A 22,674-nucleotide genomic window follows, 5' to 3' on the forward strand; every position below is an offset into this window, starting at 1 on the left:
CACATTTGCATGTATCTTTATAGCAGCACCCCACTCTCTGCAGTGCCAATTTACTATATTAATCTGTTCTCACACTGCTAATGAAGGTATACCTGAAACTGGGTAATTTAGTTTTTTAAAAAAGAGGTTTAATTGACTCTCAGTTCAGCATGGCTGGGGAGGCCTCAGGAAACTTACTCTCATTGCAGAAGGGGAAACAAACATGTCATTCTTCACATGGCAGCAGGAAGGAGAAGAATGAGAATATAATAGCCAAATGAAGGGGAAAGCCCCTTATAAAACCATCAGATCTCATGATAACTCACTCACTATCATGAGAACTGTATGGGGGGGAACTGCCTCCATGATTCAATTATCTCCAGCTGGTCCAACCCTTGATAACTGGAAATTATAACAATTCAAGATGAGATTTTGTATGGGGACACACCACCATATCACTGGTGGCATAATTAAGTCCCAGTCTAAATGCCTGAGCAAGGAAGGGCTGCAGGTGTTGAGAGGGACCCAATGGCATAAGTACCTACACAAGTAGTCCAAAAGCCCCAAAAATAGGAGTGCCAATGTCTGAGGGCAGGAGAAGATAGATGTCCAAGATCAAATAGGAAACAAATTTGCCTGTCCTCTGACATTCTGTTCTATTCGGCCCATGACAGATTAGATAATGCCACCCAGGTTAGTGAAGGCCATCTTCTTTATTCCATCTGTTTATCCAAATATTAATCTATTTCATAAATACCCTCACAGACATATCCAGAAATAATGTTTTATCAGCTATCTGGGCATCCCTTAGCCCAGTCAATCTGACACATAAAATTAACCACCACACATTCCTAACAATGTTGTCTGGAATCACCTTCCAAGTAAAACTACCTGCATTCAAATTTTTGTCTTAGGGTCTAATCTGAAGACACTATCCTTATGTCAGTACTTCCTTATTTTTTCCTTTCATTCTCATGTCAAATGAAGAAAAGTTGAATCTCCTCATTGATAGTAATAACTACATTTAAGTTAAAATTTAAGTTATAATTATGGTATGATTTATGAAAATAAATTTTTGCTTAATCATCATAAGTACTATATATTTATGAGTATAGTATTAGAGAATTATATTATTATTAGATCTCTGATAGTTTAGCTAAACTTTGCAATCATGTTATTAACTTTCTCTTTTTCTTTTCTTTTTTTTAATTAATGTTTATTTTAAGTTCCAGGGTGCATGTGCAGGCTGTGCAGGTTTGTTACATAGGTAAATGTGTGCCATAGTGATTTGCTGCACCTGTCAATTCACCATCTAGGTATTACTCCCAGAATGTACTAGCTATTTTTCCTAATGCTCTCCCTCCCCCAACTCCAACCCCTAAAAAACCCTATTGTGTGTTGTTCCCATCCCTGTGTCCATGTGTTCTCATTGTTCAGCTCCCAATTATAAGTGAGAACATGTAGTGTTTGGCTTTCTGTTCCTGCATTAGTTTGCTGAAGATAATGGCTTCCAGCTCCATCCATGTCCCTGCAAAACACAGGACATTCTTCCTTTTTATGGCTGCATAGTATTTCATGATATATATATACCCACATTTTCTTTATTCAGTCTATCATTGATGAGCATTTGAGGTGATTCCCTGTCTTTGCTATTGTGATTAGTGTTGCAATAAACATACACATGCATGTACCTTTGTAATGGAATTATTTATATTCCCTTAGATATATACCCAATAATGGGATTGTTGGGTCAAATGGTATTTCTGGTTCTAGATCTTTTGAAGAATCACACCAATTTCCACAAAGGTTGAACTAATTTACATTGCTAACAACAGTGTAAAAGTGCTCCTATTTCTCCGCAACCTCACCAGCGTCTGCTGTTTCTTGACTTTTTAATAATCACCATTCTAACTGGCATGAGATTATATCTCATTGTAGTTTTAATTTGCTTTTATCTAATGACCCATAATGTTGAGCATTTTTATATGTGTTTATTGGCCATATTATTAAATTTCTATAGTTAGACATGAGCTTTCAGATTTCATATGTACACAACAATACTACCTTACTTTTCCTTTTTTTTTTTTTTTGAGATGGAGTCTCACTCTGTCACCCAGGCTGGAGTGCAGTGACACAATCTCAGCTCACTACAACCTCTGCCTCATGGGTTCAAGCAATTCTGCCTCTGTCTCCCAAGTAGCTGGGATTACAGGCACTCACAATTATGCCCAGCTAATTTTTGTATTTTTAGTAGAGATGGGGCTTTGCCATGTGGGCCAAGCTGGTCTGGAACTCCTGATTTCAAGTGATCCATCTGCCTCAGCTTCCCAAAGTGCTGGGATTACAGGTGTGAGCCACGACACCTGGCCTACTTCACCTTTCATAGCATGAAATATTTTTCAAAGTATTTCTTTACTCATAGGCTTTATCATTATAAACCTGATGGTCAGCAATCTGCATACTCATTTCATGCATTCTGAAATTTCAAGGCTAGCCTCTATAAAATTAGTAGCATTTTTGTCTATTGCCAACTAATTGGGCATTGAGTAGAATTACAAATAGTCTCATAAATATTAAATAAAACTTAACTAAATTTTTCAAATTAACTTAAAGCCTTCAGCTTTATTTAAATAATTTTGATTAGATACATGACATGTGAGAATCCATCTGTACTCTTATTCTGGGCCTCACAGATGTCAGGAGGCTCCTGAGGAATAATAAAGATCACTTAGACCCTCAGGAACAGGATGCCCCCTCCACCTTTGCAGAGCCATCATGACCACAAATTCTCTGTCATTTTTGTTTTTAGTTTTTTTGTTTTCTTTTTCTTCTTTTAAAGTCAGGGTCTCACTCCACTGTTCTAGCTGAAGTGCGGTGGTATGATCATAGCTTACTGTAACCTTGAACTCCTGGGCTCAAGCAATCCTCCCACCTCAGCCTCTGGGAAGCTGGGACTATAGGTGTGCATCACCATGCCCAGCAGTTTTTTTTAGAGATAGGATCTTGCTATGTTTCTCAAGCTGGTCTTGAAATCCTGGCCTTAAGCAATTCTACTGCGTCAGCCTCCCTAAGTGCTGGGGTTACAGGTATGAGTCACTGCGCCCAGTCTCTCTGTCATTTTATTCTGAACTCTTGATTTTTATCCCACACAATTAGTATAGTTTTGAAAAACAAGTTACTCCTCGTTAAATAGCCAAAGGCATCAAGTGAGTTAAATTGTTGCTTCTCACGTCTCACACTGGGGAATTTTCCAGAATACTTTATAAGCACACTCACAGCAAGAGCTTCTCGATAAATCCTAGGGGAAGTGGTATTTGCTTCTTAAATCTCTAGAAGAATGAGGAGAAAGGGACCTGGTATTTGGAGAGAAGCCAAATACTAGTACATTCTTGCCATTAACTTATTTCCCAGGTGAGTTATGCTTAATAAAATAATCTTTTAAAGATATATATTAGCATTCTTTGGGAGAGAAGTATAAAAATTCAAAGAGTTAAAATGTTCCTTTTATGAAGGGCCCCAACACTGCAGAGTAATTACACTTTGGTAATTACTGAGGAAGTGCTGAGGAAGCAGAAGAGACCACAAGTCCGGAACAAGCCTACTCTGTGAGCCAGCAGTCATCCAGAATTTCTCCTTGCTCCCTTCCATCAAGGCATCAGTACGCAGATCTAGGCTGCCATCTCACGTCCTAAGTGAGTCACCTATAATGCCAAAGTGGACTTGGAAAGGAGACCGCAAGAAGAACTTGAATGTCAACATGAGGTCATAAGGAAAACTTTTTGAATCCTTTACAAGAGCACACATCTAGCCTAGGTTAGTTTAAAAATGTTATTTTTATGCCCTTAAACTTGACAATTAGCAGCCAAAAGCATAATTCAACAACAATAACTGAAATAGACCAAATGTGACTTTTTGCTGTAATGTTGTAGCTAATAATATTGTGGATGGGGAGAGAGAAACGCTAGCTAATTGGAGCGGAAGAGAAGCTGACCGCAGAAAGCTAGACCTGTACAAATTGTGTCTCCTCAGCCTCCTTCCTAAGCTGACATGACCATTCTTTTGCCAACTTTATATTTTATTTTCCTTATGTAAAATGCATCAACAGATATCATAATCAATGAATCTTTTATTTTATTAATAGAATAAAATAAAATTTTATTTTATTTTATTCTATTAGATACATAAAATAAAATTTTACTTTATTTTATTTTTCTATCAAATAGAACAACAAAATAAAATTCTGTACATGTTGACACAGTGTGTAGCTGAAATGTGACTGTAATATTAAAATTAATGTCAATTTATAATTTTTGTATGTGTAAGAGATAAAAAGAAAACTAGAAAAAGGACAAAAAATAATTCTGAGTACTACAAGTAAATCTTTCGCATTTCAGTTTCACATAGCAAACGACCATGACAGTAACTAACCCCCTTCCTTTGTGCTATTCTTGATGTCTTGTGGCAAAAGAGGGAAAAAAATATCAGTTAGTATTCTTATTTAAACGATTATGATTTATTAAAATATTTATTAATAAAATTGATGCCTTAAAACTTGTTTTAAATGAGGTATCTGAAGTATGAATGAGTCTATTTATTGTCTTTCAGTGCAAATATATATATATATATATATACACATACACACTACAAACAATATTTACCTAGAGTAAGACTCCAAGCATATATTGAACTTTAATTTCTCCAACATAATGTATACTAGCCAGAAATTAAAACAAATATTAATGATGCAGTATGATGATGGAGATAAATATGCTTCTATCACTTTTCTTATACCACACTCCCGAGTCGTGCTTGATAGCATCTTTAGAGACAGGGTCTCACTCCATTGTCCCAGCTGAAGTGCCGTGGTATGATCATAGCTTACTGTAACTTTAAACTCCTGGGCTCAAGCAATCCTCTCACCTCAGCCTCTGGGTAGCTGGGACTATAAGCATGTACCACCAAGCCCAGTCAATTTTTTTTCATTTTCTTCGGAAGGCCTGCTCTGACCCCAGGTCTACAAGAGGCATCCCCATATATTCTTACAGCTTATCAATACCTGCAACTCCCACGAGACTGTTTCTCTCTCAGTGGATCACAAGTTCCTGTTTACATTCTGAAATCCCTACTTGCTGACACACTCTCAGAAGTCAGAGACATGTCAGTCTCCTTGTCTCTACTATCTCCAGCATCTCCCACAGTGTGTGGCATCCAGTAGGTATTACCCAAATATTTGTTAAGCAAAAATATCCTTAGTCACATTTAATTATTGACCTTTGATTACCTACCTTGTAATCTTTGTTGAATCACATATTTTTGTTGTTGTTTATCAGGCTGTCACATTTATGAGCATATGTTTGGGTCATTTCCTTATATCATTATTTAGTGCCGTTAGGAAAGTCATGATAATTTTAACCAAAGACTGTTCACAAAGATGACTAAAGAAAATGTGGCATATATACACAATGGATTACTATTTAGCCTTTACAAAGAAGGAAATCCTGTCATTTGTGACAACATGGATGAACCTGGAGGATATTGAGTGAAACAAGTTAGACACAGAAAGACAAACACCACATGATCTCACTCGTGTGGAAAAGTTGATCTCACAGAAGTAGAGAGAAGAATGATGGTTACCAGATGCTGGAGCAGTGTTTTTGACAGGAGGATGGGAAGATATTAGTCAAAGGATACAAAATTTCAGTTAGATAGGAGGAATAATTTCAAGAGATCTATTATACAACATGGTGACTATAGTTAATAACGACATATTATATTCTGGAAAAATGCTAGGAGAGTAGATTTTAAGAGTGCTCACCACAAATATGACAACTATGTGAAGTAATGCAAATATTAATTATCTTGATGTAGCCATATCACCATGTATATATATTTCAAATCATGTTATACACAATAAATATATATAATATTAAGCCAATTTTAAAATAATACAAAAAAAACTTTAAAAGACACATCACAAGTGATAAGGTAGCTAAATCTACTGCCAAAAAAAGGTGTAACTTCTTGTTGTCATTAGAAAAATGCAAACAGAAACAATGAAATACCATCTCACACAAGTCGAAATGACTTATGAAAAAGTCAAAAAATAACAGATGCTGGCAAAGTTACAGTGAAAAAGGGAACCAGAGGAATAAAAGTTATTCTACCATAAAGACACATGCAAGCAAATGTTCATTGCAACACTGTTCATAACAGCAAAGACATATAGTCAGCCTAAAAGCCTATCAATGACAGACTGGATAAAGAAAATGTGGTACATACATACCATGGAATATTATGTAGCCTTAAAAGAACAAGGTCATGTCTTTGGCAGGAACATGGATGGAGTTGGAGATTATCATCCTTAGCAAACTAACACAGGAACAGGAAACAAAATACCACATGTTCTCGTAAGTGGGAGCTAAATGTTAAGAATTTATAACACAAAGAAGGAAATGACAGACACTGGGGTCTACTTGAAGGAGAACAGTTGGGGGAGGGAGAGAAACAGAAATTATAACTATTGTGCACTGAGCTTAATACCTGAGTCATTAATATGTACGACAAACCCCAATGACATATGTTTATCGATGTAACAAACCTTCACAAGTAGCCCCAAACCTAAAATAAAATTTTTTTAAAAAAGCATGTAACTGGCCCTCTACCTTCTTGGACCCCTATTTTTTAATTGCCCCCAATTCAAACCCATTACAAATCTAGTAGCTTATAAATCTTTGATATTCAGTTCAGATCAATTAGCTTCTATAGGGTCACTCTTAAAGGAAGGCCAAAGCAATTCCAGCCCTCTGGTTTCTCACTGATCATTGAAATGCAATATAACGTTGACAAGGATTTTTAGAAGGGAGAAAAAATATAGACAAACAGCAGAAGTAGAGAGCCAGAGGTGATTACATTTGTCTGCAGAGGCCAGGATGGCTTCTGAAAAGAAGTAACACTTGAGCAGTGTTTTAAGTAAAAATTTTATTGACATTTAACCTACATATATCAGCTCTCTTTTGAAATGCATTCAACAGGAAAAGAAGGGAGAAATGAAAAAGGAGAGTACTGGAAAACATTGCAGTATATAACAGGTTGCTGTGCTTAGGCATTTAAGTAGTTTAGGATCACTGGACCATAAAATGTGAGAGAGAGTGTAGCAAGAGATGAGCCCAGGGAAGCAGCCAGGGCTTCAGATACTGGGCTAAGATGCTGCTACTTACATGTAAGCAGAAAAGTAAAACAATTATGCAGTATTTATCCTCTTAAAAACAACATCTTAGCTGATGTGTAAAGAATGGATCTGAGTTTGCTAAGAATAAAGGCAAGGGGACTAATTAAGAGGACACTGCAAATGACCAGGCAATGCTGATTAACCAAGACATGTCATTGCTCTCTCTAATCAGTAACAATAGTTAAAAAGTGCTATTGTTGATATTCCATGCTGCTCTAGGCCAAGTTGCAACTGCTAATCTTAGAGAAATGCAGAAATGGACTCTTGTTCCAAAGAAGGAGAAAAATTTTTTTCTCTGATAGAAGCCATTTTGCCCTTAGACATATTATTTGAAATTACCTTTAAGATGTCATTCTATAATATTAATTTTCTGCTGTTTACGGTAAGTTTCTGATACTCCCTCCATCTCTAACATCTCTTCCTCACAGCATCACTATAGTATATGGAACCAAGTAAGACACTGTTTCAGTTAAAGTCTTTGAATCATAAGGATCAGAAACTTGCTTAATCACTGGAGACAATTCAACAAGGATTGACACTAAAAAGGTAAACTCAGGATTGGAATCATCTACCTTGTGCTATGTGAGAACAAGAACCCTATTTTGGAACAGTTACTTGTACATAACATTTGTTAGTTAGGATGATGATAAATGAATATACACTGTAACAACTCATCAGTATTCTCATATCTCACTCTTTTAAAATGCAACTGTGATTGTACTGTATTATATCAAATTTTTCATCATTTGGAGTGAATTTTTTTCAAAAATTTTGATTACTTGAATTGGAGTTGCAGGCTAAAAATCAACTACCCTAATTTTCAATTAATCAACAATTATTACGCATTACAGCCCACATATTATGCAACATGGTGACCATACATTGTTAATTAACAATGTGTTGTATTCTGGAAAAATGCTTAAAAGAGTAGCTTTTCAGAGTTCTCACCACAAAAATGACAGCTATGTGGGGTAAGCCATATGTTAATTAGCTCAATTTAGCTATTCCACAATGCATATAAAGACTTCAAAACACCATGTTGTATATAATAAATATATACAATTTTGTCAATGTAAAAATAAAATTTTTTCTAACACTAAAAAAAAAATAAAGAACTAAAATCCAAAGTGCTAGAAACTATAAAGTCTTTCTCTCTCTTTTTATTTTTTGTTCTGGTCTTTTAAATATTTTGTATTTATGTAGAACTCAACAGATTTCAGCTTAATTAATTTTTGATATTGCTTTGGCCATGGAAAGATCAACCTTCTACTAGCCCCTGGACAGACTTCACTCATTTTTTCAGTAAGGTAGCTCCAAGTTATTTTTTAATTTTTAATAATCACAACTTTTATTTTTAGATTCAAAGGGTACAAGCACAGGTTTGTTACATGAGTATATTGCATGATACTGAGGTTTGGGGTATGATTGATCTCATTACCCAGGTACTGAGCATAGTACCCAATAGTTAGTTTTTGAACACTGCCCTCCCCCCATCCTCCTCACTCTAGTAGTTCCCAGTGTCTATTGTTATGATTTTTGTGTCCATGTGTATCAAATGTTTACCTCCCATTCATAAATCAGAACATACAGTATTTGGTTTTCTATTTTTGTATTAATTCATTTAGGATGATGGCCTCCAGTTGCAACCAAGTTGCTACTGGCCATACTCCTCAAAGCAATCTACAGATTCAATGCTATTTCTATCAAGCTACCAATGTCATTTGTAGCATAACTAGAAAAAAAAAACTATTCTAAAATGTGTATGGAACCAAAAAGTGCCCAAATAGCAAAAGCAATCTTAACCATAGAAAGAACAAAGCTGGAAGCATCACACTACTTGACTACTATACTACAACCAAAACAGCATAGTACTGGTACAAATACAGGCACATAGACCATATTTTCTTCATCCAATCCATTGTTGATGAAAACCTAGATTTATTACTCGTCTTTGATATTGTGAATAGTACTGCATGTGGTCTACATGTCTGTTTTTGTACCAGTACTATGGGCCAGTGGAACAGAACAGAAAACCCAAACATAAAGGCCACACACCTACAACCATTTTATCTTTGACAAAGTCAACAAAAATAAGCATTGAGGAAAAGACTCCCTATTCAATAAGTGGTGCTGGGATAACTGACTAGCCGTATGCAGAAGGATGAAACTGGACCGCATACACAAAATACACAAAAATTTGTATACGTTTCACCATATACAAAAATTAACTCAAGATGGAATACAGATTTAAATGTAAGACCTCATACTATAAGAATCTTAGTAGAAAGCATAGGTAATACCATTCTATATACTGACATGGAGTAGAAATCTATGACTAAGTCCTCAGAAGCATATGCAATAGCAATAAAAATAGAAAAATGAGACCTAATCAACCTAAAGAACTTCTGCACAAAAAAAGAAATCAAGAGAGTAACAGGACAGCCTATGGAATGGGAGAAAATACTCACAAACTATATGTTCAACAAGGGCCTAATATCCAGAATCTATAAGAAACTTAAAACAATTCAACAAGCAAAAAACAAATAACTCTATTAGAAAGTGGACAAAAAGCATGAACTGACAGTTTTGTTTTGAACTTTTATTTTCAGTTCAGGTGTACAAGTGCAGATTGTTATGCAGGTAAACTTATGTCATGGGGATTTATTATAAAGATTATTTTATCACCCAGGTATTAAGGCTAGTACTTATTAGTCACTTTTCTGATTCTCTCCCTTCTCCCACTGTCTACACTCAAAAAGCTTCAGTGTGTGTTGTTCCCCCCCGAGGTGTGTATATGTTCTCATCATTTAGTTCCCACTCATACATGAGAACATTTGGTATGTGGTTATCTGCTCCTGTGCTAGTTTGCTAAGAACAACGACCTCCAGCTCTATCCATGTCCTTGCAACTAACATGATCTTGTTCTTTTTTGACTGCATAGTATTCCATGGTGTATATGTACCACATTTTCTTTAGTACATCATCGATGGGCATTTAGATTGATTCCATGTCTTTGCTATTGTTAATAGTGTTGCAGCGAACATACACCTGTATGTGTCTAATAGAATGATTTATGTTAGAGAGATTTCTTAAAAGAAGACATACATGTTGCCAACAAACATATGAAAAATGCTCCACATCATTAATCATCAGAGAAATGCAAATAAAAACTACAATGAGATATCATCCCACACCAGTCGGAATGTCTATCATGAAAACGTCAAAATGCAACAGATGCTGTCAATGCTGTGGACAAAAGGAATGCTTATACAGTGTTGGTGGGAATGTAAATTAATTCTGCCACTGTAGAAAGCACTTTGGAGACTTATCAAAGAACTTAAAGCAGAAGTATTATTTGACCCAGCAATCCCATTACTGGGTATACATCCAAAGAAAAATAAATTATTCTACTAAAAGGACACATGTGCTTGCCTGTTCACTCATTGCAGCACTGTTCACAATATCAAAGACATGTAATAAATCTAGGTGTCCATCAAAAATAGATCAGATAAAGAAAGTATAGTACATATACATTACTTTCAGCAGTGTTTTGTAGTTCTCCTTCTAGAAGCCTTTTACCTCCTTGGTTACCTGTAATCCTAGGTAATTTTTGTGTCTATTTTAAATAAGACTGTACTCTTGATTTGAGTCTCAGTACGAATGTTATTGGTATATAGAAATGCTATTGATTCTTATATGCTGATTTTGTATCCTGAAACTTTACTGAAATTGTTTATCAGTTCTAGGAGCCTTTTGGCATAGTCTTGGGGGTTTTCTGAGTATAGAATTATATCATCAGTGAAGACAGATAATTGAACTTCTTATTTTCCTGTTCATATGGTTTTTTTGTTTTTTCAGTTTTTTTTTTTTTTTCCATATCTTTCTCTTGCCTTATTGCTCTGGCTAAGACTTTCAGTACAATTTTGTTTTTGTTCTTGTTGTTTTCTTTAAATTTCAATAGGTTTTTACGGAACTGGTGGTGTTTGGTTACATGAATAAATTCCCTAGTGGTGATTTCTGAGATTTTGATGCACCCATCACCTGAACAGTATTATTTTGAATTGGAATGGTGAGAGTGGACCTCCTTGTCTTGTTCCTGTTCCTAAGGAGAATGTTTCCAGATTTTGCCAATTCAGTATGTTGTTGGTTGAGGGTTTGTCATAGATGGCTTTTATTATTTTGAGGTATGTTCTTTCAATTTCCAGTCTCGAGATTTTATCACAAAAGACTTTTAGCTTTTATGAAAGCTTTTTCTGTGTCTACCGAGATGATCATATGATTTTATTTATAATGCTGTTTATATGGTAAATCCCATGTATTGATTTGCATATGTTGAACCAACTTTTCATCTCAGGAATAAATCCTACTGGATCACAGTGAATTGATAGTTTGGATCTGTGTCCTCACTCAAATGTCCTGTTGAAATAAAATCCCCAATGCTGGTGGTGGGGACTGGTGGGAGGTGATTGGACCATGGGAATGGTTTCTAATAGTTTAGCACCAACTCTCTAATGCTGTTCTCGTGATAGAGTTTTTATGAGATCTGGTTGTTTAAAGTGTGTAGCACCTACCCCTCTCTCTCTTCTTCTTGCTCTGGCCATGTAAGATGTCACTGCTTCCCCTTTACTTTCTGCCATGATTGTAGGTTTCCTGAGGCCTCCCCAGAAGCCAAGCAGATGCAGCCATGCTTTCTGTATAGCCTGCAGAATCATGAGCCAATTAAATCTCTTTTTTTATAAATTACTCAGTCTTAGGTATTTCTTTAGAGCAATGAAAAAAAATGGACTAATACAGTTAATTAGCTTTTAGCTTTTTGATATGCCACTGGATTTGATTTCCTAGTAATTTATTAAGAATTTTTGTATCTATGTTCATCAGAGATGTCTGTTGTTTTTCTTTTTATTATTGTGTCTTTGACAAGTTTGGGTATCAAGTTAATGCTAGCTTCGTAAATAAGTTAGGGAGGAGTCCCTAATCCTCAATTTTTTTTGAGTAATTTCAGTAGAATTGGTACCAGCTCTTCTTTTTACATCTGTTAGAATTTGGCTGTGAATCCATCTGATCCAGGGCTTTTTGGATTGGCAAGTTTTTTATTACTGATTCAATTGCAGAACTCAATATTGGTGTGTTCAGGGTTTCAATTTCTTCTTGATTCAATTTTGGGAGGTTATGTGTTTCCAGGAATTTATTCATTTTCTCTGCATTTTCTAGTTTGTATGCATTTAGGTATACATAATAGTCTGTGAGTCTCTTTTGCATTTCTGTGCGATCAGTTGTAATGTCCTCTTTGTCATTTCTTATGTGTTCATTTGGGTTTTTTTCTCTATTTTTTTTTGTTGTTGTTGTTGTTTATCTAGCTATCAATCTTGTTTATCCTTTCTAATAGCCAAATGTTGGTGTTATTGATTCTGTGTACAAATTGGGGTCTCAATTTTTATAGTTCTGCTTTGATATTATTTATTTTCTTCTGCTAGCTTTGGGATTATTTTGTTCTTATTTTTCTAGTCCCTCTAGGTGTGATGTTAAATAATTTAAGATTTTTCTAACTTTTTGAGGTAGGCATATAGCACTATGAACTTTCCTCATAAAACTGCCTTTTCTGCATCCCAGAGATTTTGTTATGCTGTGTTTCTATTTTCAATTATTTCAAACAAAGTTTTGATTCATGCTTTAATTTTGTTGTTTACCCAAAAGTCATTCAGGAGCAAGTTGTTTAATTTCTATACAATTGTGTGTTTTTAAGAGATCTTCTTGGTATTGATTTATATTTTTATTCCACTGTAGTCAAAGAATATGGTTGGTATATCATTTTTTAGAATTTATTGAGACTTGCTTTATGGTTGAGCATGTGGTTCACCTTAGAGTATGTTCTGTGTGCAGAAGAGAAGAGTTTATATTGTGTGGTTGATGGGTGTCACATCTATTAGATCCAATTTGTCAAATGTCAAGTCTAAGCCCAGAATTTCTTTGCTAATTTTCTGCTGGAATCATCTATCTAATCCTATGAGAGGGATGTTGAGGTCTCCCACTATTATTGTGTGTCTAAGTCTTTTCGTTGCTCTAGAAGTACTTGCTTTATGAATCTTGGTGTTCCAATGTTGGATGTGTATATATATTTAGAATAGTTAAGACTTCTTGTTGAATTGAACCCTTTATTATGTAATTCCCTTTCTCTGTCCTTTTTCTCTATTATTGGTTTAATGTCCATTTTATGTGACATAATAATGACCTCTGCTTTTTTGGTGTTGTTTCTGATTTGAGTGATGGATCTTTCTCTATCTCTTTATTTTGACCATATGGGTGTCATTACATGTGAGATGGATCACTTGAAGACAGCAGAGAGATGGGTCTTGATTTTTATTCAACTTGCAACTCTGTGACATTTAAGTGGGATGTTTAGGGCATTTACATTCAAGATTAATATTTACACGTGAGGCTCTGAACCTATCATGAAGTTGTTAGCTGTTTACTTTGTAGTTTCTATTTGTGGTTGTTTTACAGGGTTACTGGACTATTTATGTAAGTGTGTTTTTGTGGTGGCAGGTATTATTCTTTTGTTTCCATATTTAGAATGTCTTTAAGGATCTCTTGTAAAACTAGTCTATGGGTAACAAATTTCCTTAGCACTGGCTTCTCTGGAAAAGACTTTATTTCTCCTTCACTAATGAAGCTTATCTTGGTGAAATATGAAATCCTTGGTTAAAATTTCTTTTCTTTAAGAATACTGAAGAGAGGCCCCCAATCTCTCCTGGCTTGTAAGGTTTTTGCTGGGAAGCCCACTGTTAGCCTGATGGGGTAATAACTCTTTGTAGATGAGTTGACCTTTTTCTCAGGCTCCTTTAATATTTTTCCTTTAGCATTGACTTTAAACAGTCTGATGACTATATACCTTGGTAATGTTTGTTTTGTATAATATCTTTACAGAGTTCTCTGAATTTCTTATATCTGGATATCTACATCAGAACTTTATAGTCTCAAAGAGCAATAAGACCTAGTTCTTGGAGAACTTGTAATCTGTTTGGCAAAACAAGAAAAGCAAACATAACAGTCAATCAGCGTTTCTTTAATCTAAACCAAAAATGAATTAAGAAACAACACATGATAGACTACAACACAGTAATATAAATTTTTGCATTGTTAACTTAGATAACAATTGCATTTGGAGGACAATGATAAAAACAGGAATGGAGTGATTCATTCATAAGAGTTGGCATATAATTGGAAAGTCTGATTTGTCATTTTGATGTCCAAAAGGCATATTCAATGCTTTTTTAAAAACCTACAAATAATATCCTAATTTCAAGTTTCTGTCTAAAGGACCAGTAGCTACTTACAACTTAAAGTTTTTGGCTCAGAAGTAATGAGTGCCCTCCCTGAGACTCACAGATTCCTCTCTAGAGGCAGTCCGGGTTGTGCGCCTTCGACTAAATCCTTTCATCTTGGTCACACAGGACCTTGGGCTATGCTCACAGTCTGTTCATGTGGTGCTTCATCTTCCAACTTCATCTTTCCATCTGGCTTCTTTGGTTCTCCATAAAGAAATTATAATATTGTACTTGGAGAAAAGCACCGATTGATCTAATCCCTAGAGCCACAAACAATTCTAATCCCTAGAGCCAGTTTTAGTTAAAGTAATACAAGTAAATGTCCCTACAAAAGCATTTTAACCCATCCTAACAAAATCCTTTTCTAGCTCTGATTGATGGATCACATCAATTGAGCAATGCTGCACAAATACAGGAACTGCACATCAACTGCTATAGAATATTAAAGCCATGTTCTTGTCTTAAGTCATTTTCCATGGTTTCGACCATCACTTGTTAACCCATATTTCATCTTTCATAAGGCCACAGTATGCTATTTTCATCCTATTTGTTCTACAAGTTTTACAATTGTATAATAGTTGCTTGATATATCTTCTCTTTAGTACTTTATTCTTTCACTCTTCAATTGGTAAAGTCTCTCATGAGATTTTTTATATTAATCCTAATAGACACAAGACAATAAAAAGTCACTCAAATCTCTATGATTGACATACCATTGGGTGATGAAAGGTTGTATATGCATTATTATCACTTCTTCTGGAAGTTTCAACAGTTATAAATGTTCCTGAATAGAACAAACAGTTATAGCACCTTTATGTTCTCCAAATATATTAAGGCACTTTTGCCAAGGTATCCCATATGTCCAAATCAATATCCAGAGATTACAGGAATTAGTCTTTTCAAGCACTAAATCAGGGGTTTTATGTATGTTATCTATTTTAATCTCTGTAATAACCCTGAAACATAGCTATTATTATTTCTGTGTTAACAACTGAAAAATGGAGGCTCAAGAAGCTTATGTTTATCTCTCCTCCAAAGTCCCATGCAAAAATTTAGTTGGCTCTTGGCTGAGGTCTCTTTTCCCCAAAAACATGTCCTTCCTACTCTTTTCCATGAATCTCTTCCTGCATGTTGACAATGTATCATTATACTGGCAGTCCACATGTCAATAAATTCTAAATTTTCCTTGATATTCCAGAATTTTTTTCAGAAAATTTACTTTAAAAATGCAGATAATTGGTCAAGTCTAACAGAATATAATGAGTAATACAACTACTCAAAATGATTATGTCTGAGAGTTTATAAAAATTCATTTATTTTAGTCTATTTAATTTTTTATTTCTTTAGAGTTTATAGAAGCCAGACTGCAAATCATTTAGGGAGATGGTATTACAATCAGCTATATCCACATCTACAACCAGCCTTGCCCACTTCTCACTTCTGTACCCATGAGCAAACAGTTTAACCACTCAAAGCCTATTTTCTAAGTTGAAAATAGGCAATTGTTACCTTAGCATTACATTAAAAATCACAGTCTGGTACACAGTAAATACTTAGTAAAAGAATCCCTGTGATGATTGATGATCATTATTGCCATTTAAACAGTATGGAAATGCATCTTTCTAGAGTACAAATTTAGTCATTTTACCCACTGACCTAAATGTTTCAAGGTGAAGTTCTAGTTTCTTGGTGTGGCATATAAGACTTATCACAGCCTAACCACTGCTCTCTGAGCAGTTCTATCTCTCAGCCTTCTGTGCTCTGTGCTTTTTGTACCAATTGTTGGGCAAGTCCACAAGTTTTCTCTTACCTCCTGTGCATTCTGCCCAGAATCTATACATCCTCCAAGTCAGGCACTAACTCCTCTGATGCAGTTATCTAAGCCCGTGCTCTGGCTATACATTCCTCAATCCAGATATACACCCTGCTCTGCTCCCATTATGCCATATGCAGGCCTCTAGCATAGCAATGATCAGTTATCTTCTGGAGTTACAATCACTGATTATTTGATGATCTCCCACTTAAAATAAAACTTCAATATTAAATGATTAAAAAGTGTACTCTTCATTATATAGGAAATTTCCCCCTGAAATTAAACTTATTTCACCAATTTTTATCATACTTCAGCTACTAAACACTAGAGCATAAATACATTTAAAGTCCTAATATGAAAAAAAAAGAACGTTGGGAGAGATCCAAGATGGCCAAATAGGAGCAGCTCTGGATCGCAGCTCCCAGCAAAAACTCAGAGGGTGAGTGGTCACTGCATTTCCAAACAAATTTTTATTGCCCGCAAACCAGGAGATTCCTAGGCAGAAAAGTGCCATGAGTCTCTAGCATGGCCATTTCAGCCAGTGCAGCGGGTCTCCACACAAAAACACACAAATCAAGGTGCCATTTCAACTGGAGACTAGAATGCCTGGGAGACAGAATCACCCATTCAACTGAAAAAAAGGGGGATTGAAACAGGGAGCCAGGTGATCTGGCTCTGCCAGTCCCACCACCGCAAAGACCAGCAATCTGAAATGCTCTGGATTGACAGTTTCACAGCAAGCACAGCTGAACCCGGGACATTCCAGCTCTGTGGGGGAAGGGTGTCCGCCATTACTGAGGCAGTCCACAACTACCGAGGTCATCCACCATAACTGAGGCAGTCCGCCATTACAGAGAGAGTTGGCCATTACTGAGGAAGACTGCCATTACCAAGGCAGTTTTAACTATACTCTTATAAACAAAACTGCAAGGAAGTTCACACAGCAGCTAGACAGAGCCCACGGCAGCTCAGCAATGCCTCTGCTGGCAGATTGTGACTAGGCTACCTCCTTGCTGGGCAGAGCATCCCTGAAAAAAGGCAGCAGCACAACAGAAACTTATAAATAAACCTCTACCTTCCCGGGACAGAGCACCTGGGGGAAAAAAGGTGGTTATTGGTTCTGCTGCAGCAGACTTAAACATACCTGCCCAGCAGCTCTGAACGGAACAAAAGAGCTCATAACTCTGCACTTCGGCTCCTATAAAGGACAGACTGTTACCTCAAGCAGTTCCCTGACCCCCGATCCCCTAAGTCACCTCAGAAAGGAGAGCTCAGACTGACATCTGGCAGGTATCCTTCTGGGACAAAGACAGCAGAAGAAACTGGCAGCAACCCTGATTGTTCTGAGGCCTCTGAAGGTGATCCCCAGGCAAGCAGGGGCCAGAGTGGACCTCCAGCAGTCCTACAGCATAGGGGACTGACTGTTAGAAGGAAAACTAAGGAACAGAAATAAATAACTTCATCATCAACAAACAAGATGTCCACTCAGAAACCCCATCTGAAAGTCAACAACTACAAAGACCACAGCTAAATAAATCCACAAAGATGGAAAGAAACCAGTATAAAAATGATGAAAACACCCAAAATCAGAACACCTCTCCTCCTCCAAGGGATCAGAACTCCTCACCAGCAAGGGAACAAGGCTGGATGGAGAATGAGTCTGATGAATTGACAGAAACAGGCTTCAGAACATGGGTAATAAGAAACTTCTCTGAGCTAAAAGAACATGTTCTAACCCAATGCAAAGAAACTAAGAACCTTGAAAAAAGGTTTGAGGAAATACTAATGAGAATAAACAGCTTAGAGAGGAATATAAATGAATTGATGGAGCTGAAAAACACAACATGAGAACTTTGCAAAGCATACACAAGTTTCAATAGCCAAATTGATCAAGCAGAAGAAAGAATATCAGAGATTGAAGATAAACTCAATGAAATAAAATGAGAAGGCAAAATTAGAAAAAAAAAAGAGTAAAAAGAAATGAACAAAGCCTCCAAGAATATAGGATAATGTGAAAAGACCTAATCTACATTTGATAGGTGTACCTGAATGTGATGGAGAGAATGAATCCAAGTTGGAAAACACTCTCCAGGATATTATCCAGGAAAACATCCCCAACATAGCAAGGCAGGACAATATTCAAGTCCAGGAAATACAGAGAACATCACAAAGATATTCCTCAAGAAGAGCAACCCCAAGGCACATAATCATCAGATTCACCAGGGTTGAAATGAAGGAAAATATGCTAAGGGCAGCCAGAGAGAAAGGTTGGGTCATGGACAAAGGGAAGCCCATCAGACTCACAGCAGATCTCTCAGCAGAAACCCTACAAGCCAGAAGAGAATGGGAAAAAATATTCAACATCCTTAAACAAAAGAACTTTCAACCTAGAATTTCATTTCCAGCCAAACTAAGTTTCATAAGCAAAGGAGAAATAAAATCCTTTATGAACAAGCAATTACTCAGAAATTTCATCACCACCAGGCCTGCTTTACAAGATCTCCTGAAAGAAGCCCTAAACATAGAAAGAAACAACAAATACCAGCAAATCCAAAAACATACCAAATGGTAAAGAGCATCAACACAATGAAGAAACTGCATCAACTAACAGGCAAAACAACCAGCTAGCATCAAAATGGAAGGATCAAATTCACACATAACAATATTAACCCTAAATGTAAATAGGCTAAATGCCCCAATCGAAAGACACAGACTGGCAAATTGAATAAAAAGCCAAAACCCATTGGTGTGCTGTTTCCAGGAAACCCATCTCACATGCAAGGATACACATAGACTCAAAATAAAGGGAGGGAGGAAGATTTACCAAGCAAATGGAGTGTGAAAAAAAGTAGGAGTTGCAATCCTAGTCTCTGATAAAATAGACTTCAAACCAACAAAAATCAAAAGGGACAAAGAAGGACATTACATAATGGTAAAAGGAGTAATGCAACAAGAAAAGCTAATGATCCTAAATATATACGCACCCAATACAGGAGTACCCAGATACATAAAGCAAGTTCTTAATGACTCACAAAGAGATTTGGACTCCCATACAATAATACTGGGAGACTTTAGCATTACACTGTCAATATTAGACAGATCAATGAGACAGAAAATTAACAAGGATATCCAGGTCTTGAACTCAGACCTGGACAAAGCAAACATAAGAGACATTTACAGAAATGTCCACCCCAAATCCACAGAATATACATTCTTCTCAGCACCACATAATGCCTACTCTAAAACTGACCACATAATTGGAAGTAAGTCTCTCTTCAGCAAATGCAAAAGAATGGAAATCATAACAAACAGTCTCTCAGACCACAGGGCAATCAAGTTAGAACTCAGAATTCAGAAACTAACTCAGAACCACAGAGTTTCCTGGAAACTAAACAACTGGCTCTTGAATGTTACTGGATAAACCATGAAATGAAGGCAGAAATAAAGATGCTCTTCAAAACCAACGAGAATGAAGACACAACTTACCAGAATCTCTGGGACACATCTAAAGCAGTGTCTAGAAGAAAATACATAGCAATAAATGCCCACATGAGAAGCAAGGAAAGATCTAAAATCGGCACCCTATCATCAAAATTGAAAGAGTTAGAGAAGCAAGATCAAAAAAACTCGAAACCTAGCAGAAGACAAGAAATAACTAAGATCAGAGCAGAACTCAAGGAGATAGAGACACAAAAAAAACCTTCATAAAATCAATAAATCCAGGAGCTGGTATTTTGAAAAGATCAACAAAATAGACAGACCACTAGCCAGACTAATTTTAAAAAAGGGGGGAAGAATCAAATAGATGCAATAAAAAACGATAAAGGTAACATCACCAGATTCCACAGATATACAAACCACCATCAGAGATTACTACAAACAACTCTCCTAAACCAGGAAGAAGTCGAAACCCTGAATACACCAATAACAAGGGCTGAAGTTGAGGCAGCAATTAATAGCCTACCAACCAAAAAAAGCCCAGGTACAGATGGGTTGAAGCCGAATTCTATCAGACACACAAAGAGGAGCTGGTACCACTCCTTCTGAAACTATTCCAAACAATCCAAAAACAGGGAATCCTTCCCAAATCATTTTATGAGACCAACATCACCCTGATACCAAAACCCAGCAGAGACTTAACAAGAAAAGAAAGCTTCAGGCCAATATCCATGATGAACATCGATGCAAAAATCTTCAATAAAATACTAGCAAACCGATTGCAACTGCACATCAAAAAGCTTATCCATCATGATTAAGTAGGCTTCATCCCAGGGATGCAAGGCTGGTTCAACATACGCAAGTCTATATATGTAATTCACCACATACACAGAACCCAAAACAGAAACCACATGATTATCTCAAAAGATGCAGAGAAGACCTTCAACAAAAATCAACAGCCCTTTATGCTAAAAACTCTCAATAAACTAGGTATCAACAGAACATATCTCAAAATAATAAAAGCTATTTATGACAAACCCATAGCCAATATCATACTGAATGGGCAAAAACTGAAAGCATTCCCTTCGAAATCTGGCACCAGACAAGGATGCCCTCTCTCACCACCCATATTCAATATAGTATTGGAAGTTCTAGCCAGAGCAATCAGGCAAGAAAAAGAAATAAAGGATATTCAGTTAGGAAAGGAGGAAGTTAAATTGTCTCTATTTGCAGACGATATGATTGTATATTTAGAAGACCCCATCGTCTTAGCCCAAAATCTCCTGAAACTGATAAGCAACTTCAGCCATGTCTCAGGATACAAAATTAATATGCAAAAATCACAAGCATTCCTATACACAAATAACAGACTTAAAGAGTGCCAAATCAAGAACGAACTGCCATTCACAATTGCTACAAAGAAAATAAAATACCTAGGAGTACAACTAACACAGAATGTTAAGGATCTCTTCAAGGAGAACTACAAACCACTGCTCAATGAAATAAGAGAGGACACAAACAGATGGAGAAACATTCCATGCTCAGGTTAGGAAGAATCAATATCGTGAAAATGGCCATACTGCCCAAAGTAATTTATAGATTCAATGCTATCCCCATCAAGCTACCAATGACCTTCTTCACAGAACTGGAAAAAACCACCTTAAACTTCATATGGAACCAAAATAGAGCCCACATAGCCAATTCAATTCTAAGCAAAAAGAACAAAGCGGGAGGCATCACACTACCTGACTTCAAACTATACTACAAGGCTACAGTAATCAAAACAGCATGGTACTGGTACCAAAACAGAGATATAGACCAATGGAACAGAACAGAGGCCTCGGAGGCAATGCCACACATCTGCAACCATCTGATCTTTGACAAACCTGACAAAAACAAGCAATGGAAAGGATTCCCTGTTTAATAAATGGCATTGGGAAAACTGGTTAGCCATGTGCAGAAAGGAGAAACTGGAACCCTTTCTGACACCTTACACTAAAATTAACTCCAGATGGATTAAAGACTTAAGCATAAGACCTAACACCATAAAAATCCTAGAAGAAAATCTAGGCAAAACCATTCAGGATATAGGCATAGGCAAGGACTTCACAACCAAAACACCAAAAGCATTGGCAACAAAAGCCAAAATAGACAAATGAGACCTCATCAAACTCCACAGCTTCTGCATGGCAAAAGAAACAATCATTAGAGTGAACCAGCAAGCAACAAAATGGGAAAAAATTTTTGCAATATACCCATCTGACAAAGGGCTAATATCCAGAATCTACAAAGAACTAAAACAGATTTACAAGAAAAAAACAAACAAGCCCATTCAAAAGTGGGCAAAGGATATGAACAGACACTTTACAAAAGAAGACATCTATGAGGCCAACAAACATATGAAAAAATGCTCATCATCACTGGTCATTAGAGAAATGCAAATCAATACCACATTGAGATACCATCTCACGCCAGTTAGAACGGCGATCATTAAAAAATCTGGAGACAACAGATGCTGGAGAGGATGTGGAGAAATAGGAACACTTTTACACTGTTGGTGGGAGTGGAAATTAGTTCAACCATTGTGGAAGACAGTGTGGTGATTCCTCAAGGATCTAAAAAGAGAAATTCCATTTGACCCAGCAATCCCATTACTGAGTATATATGCAAAGGATTATACATCTTTCTATTATAAGGACACATGCACACGAATGTTCACTGCAGCACTGTTTACAATAGCAAAGACTTGGAACCAACCCAAATGCCCATCGATGATAGACTGGACAGGGAAAATGTGGCACATATACACCATGAAATACTATGCAGTCATAAAAAATGAGTTCGTATCCTTTGTAGGGACATGGATGAATCTGGAAACCAACATTCTCAGC

This window comes from Aotus nancymaae, unplaced genomic scaffold (genome assembly GCF_030222135.1).
Source record: "Aotus nancymaae isolate 86718 unplaced genomic scaffold, 86718_ANA_hifiasm-v0.15.2.pri h1tg000040l, whole genome shotgun sequence".
In the NCBI taxonomy this organism is placed as follows: Eukaryota; Metazoa; Chordata; class Mammalia; order Primates; family Aotidae; genus Aotus; species Aotus nancymaae.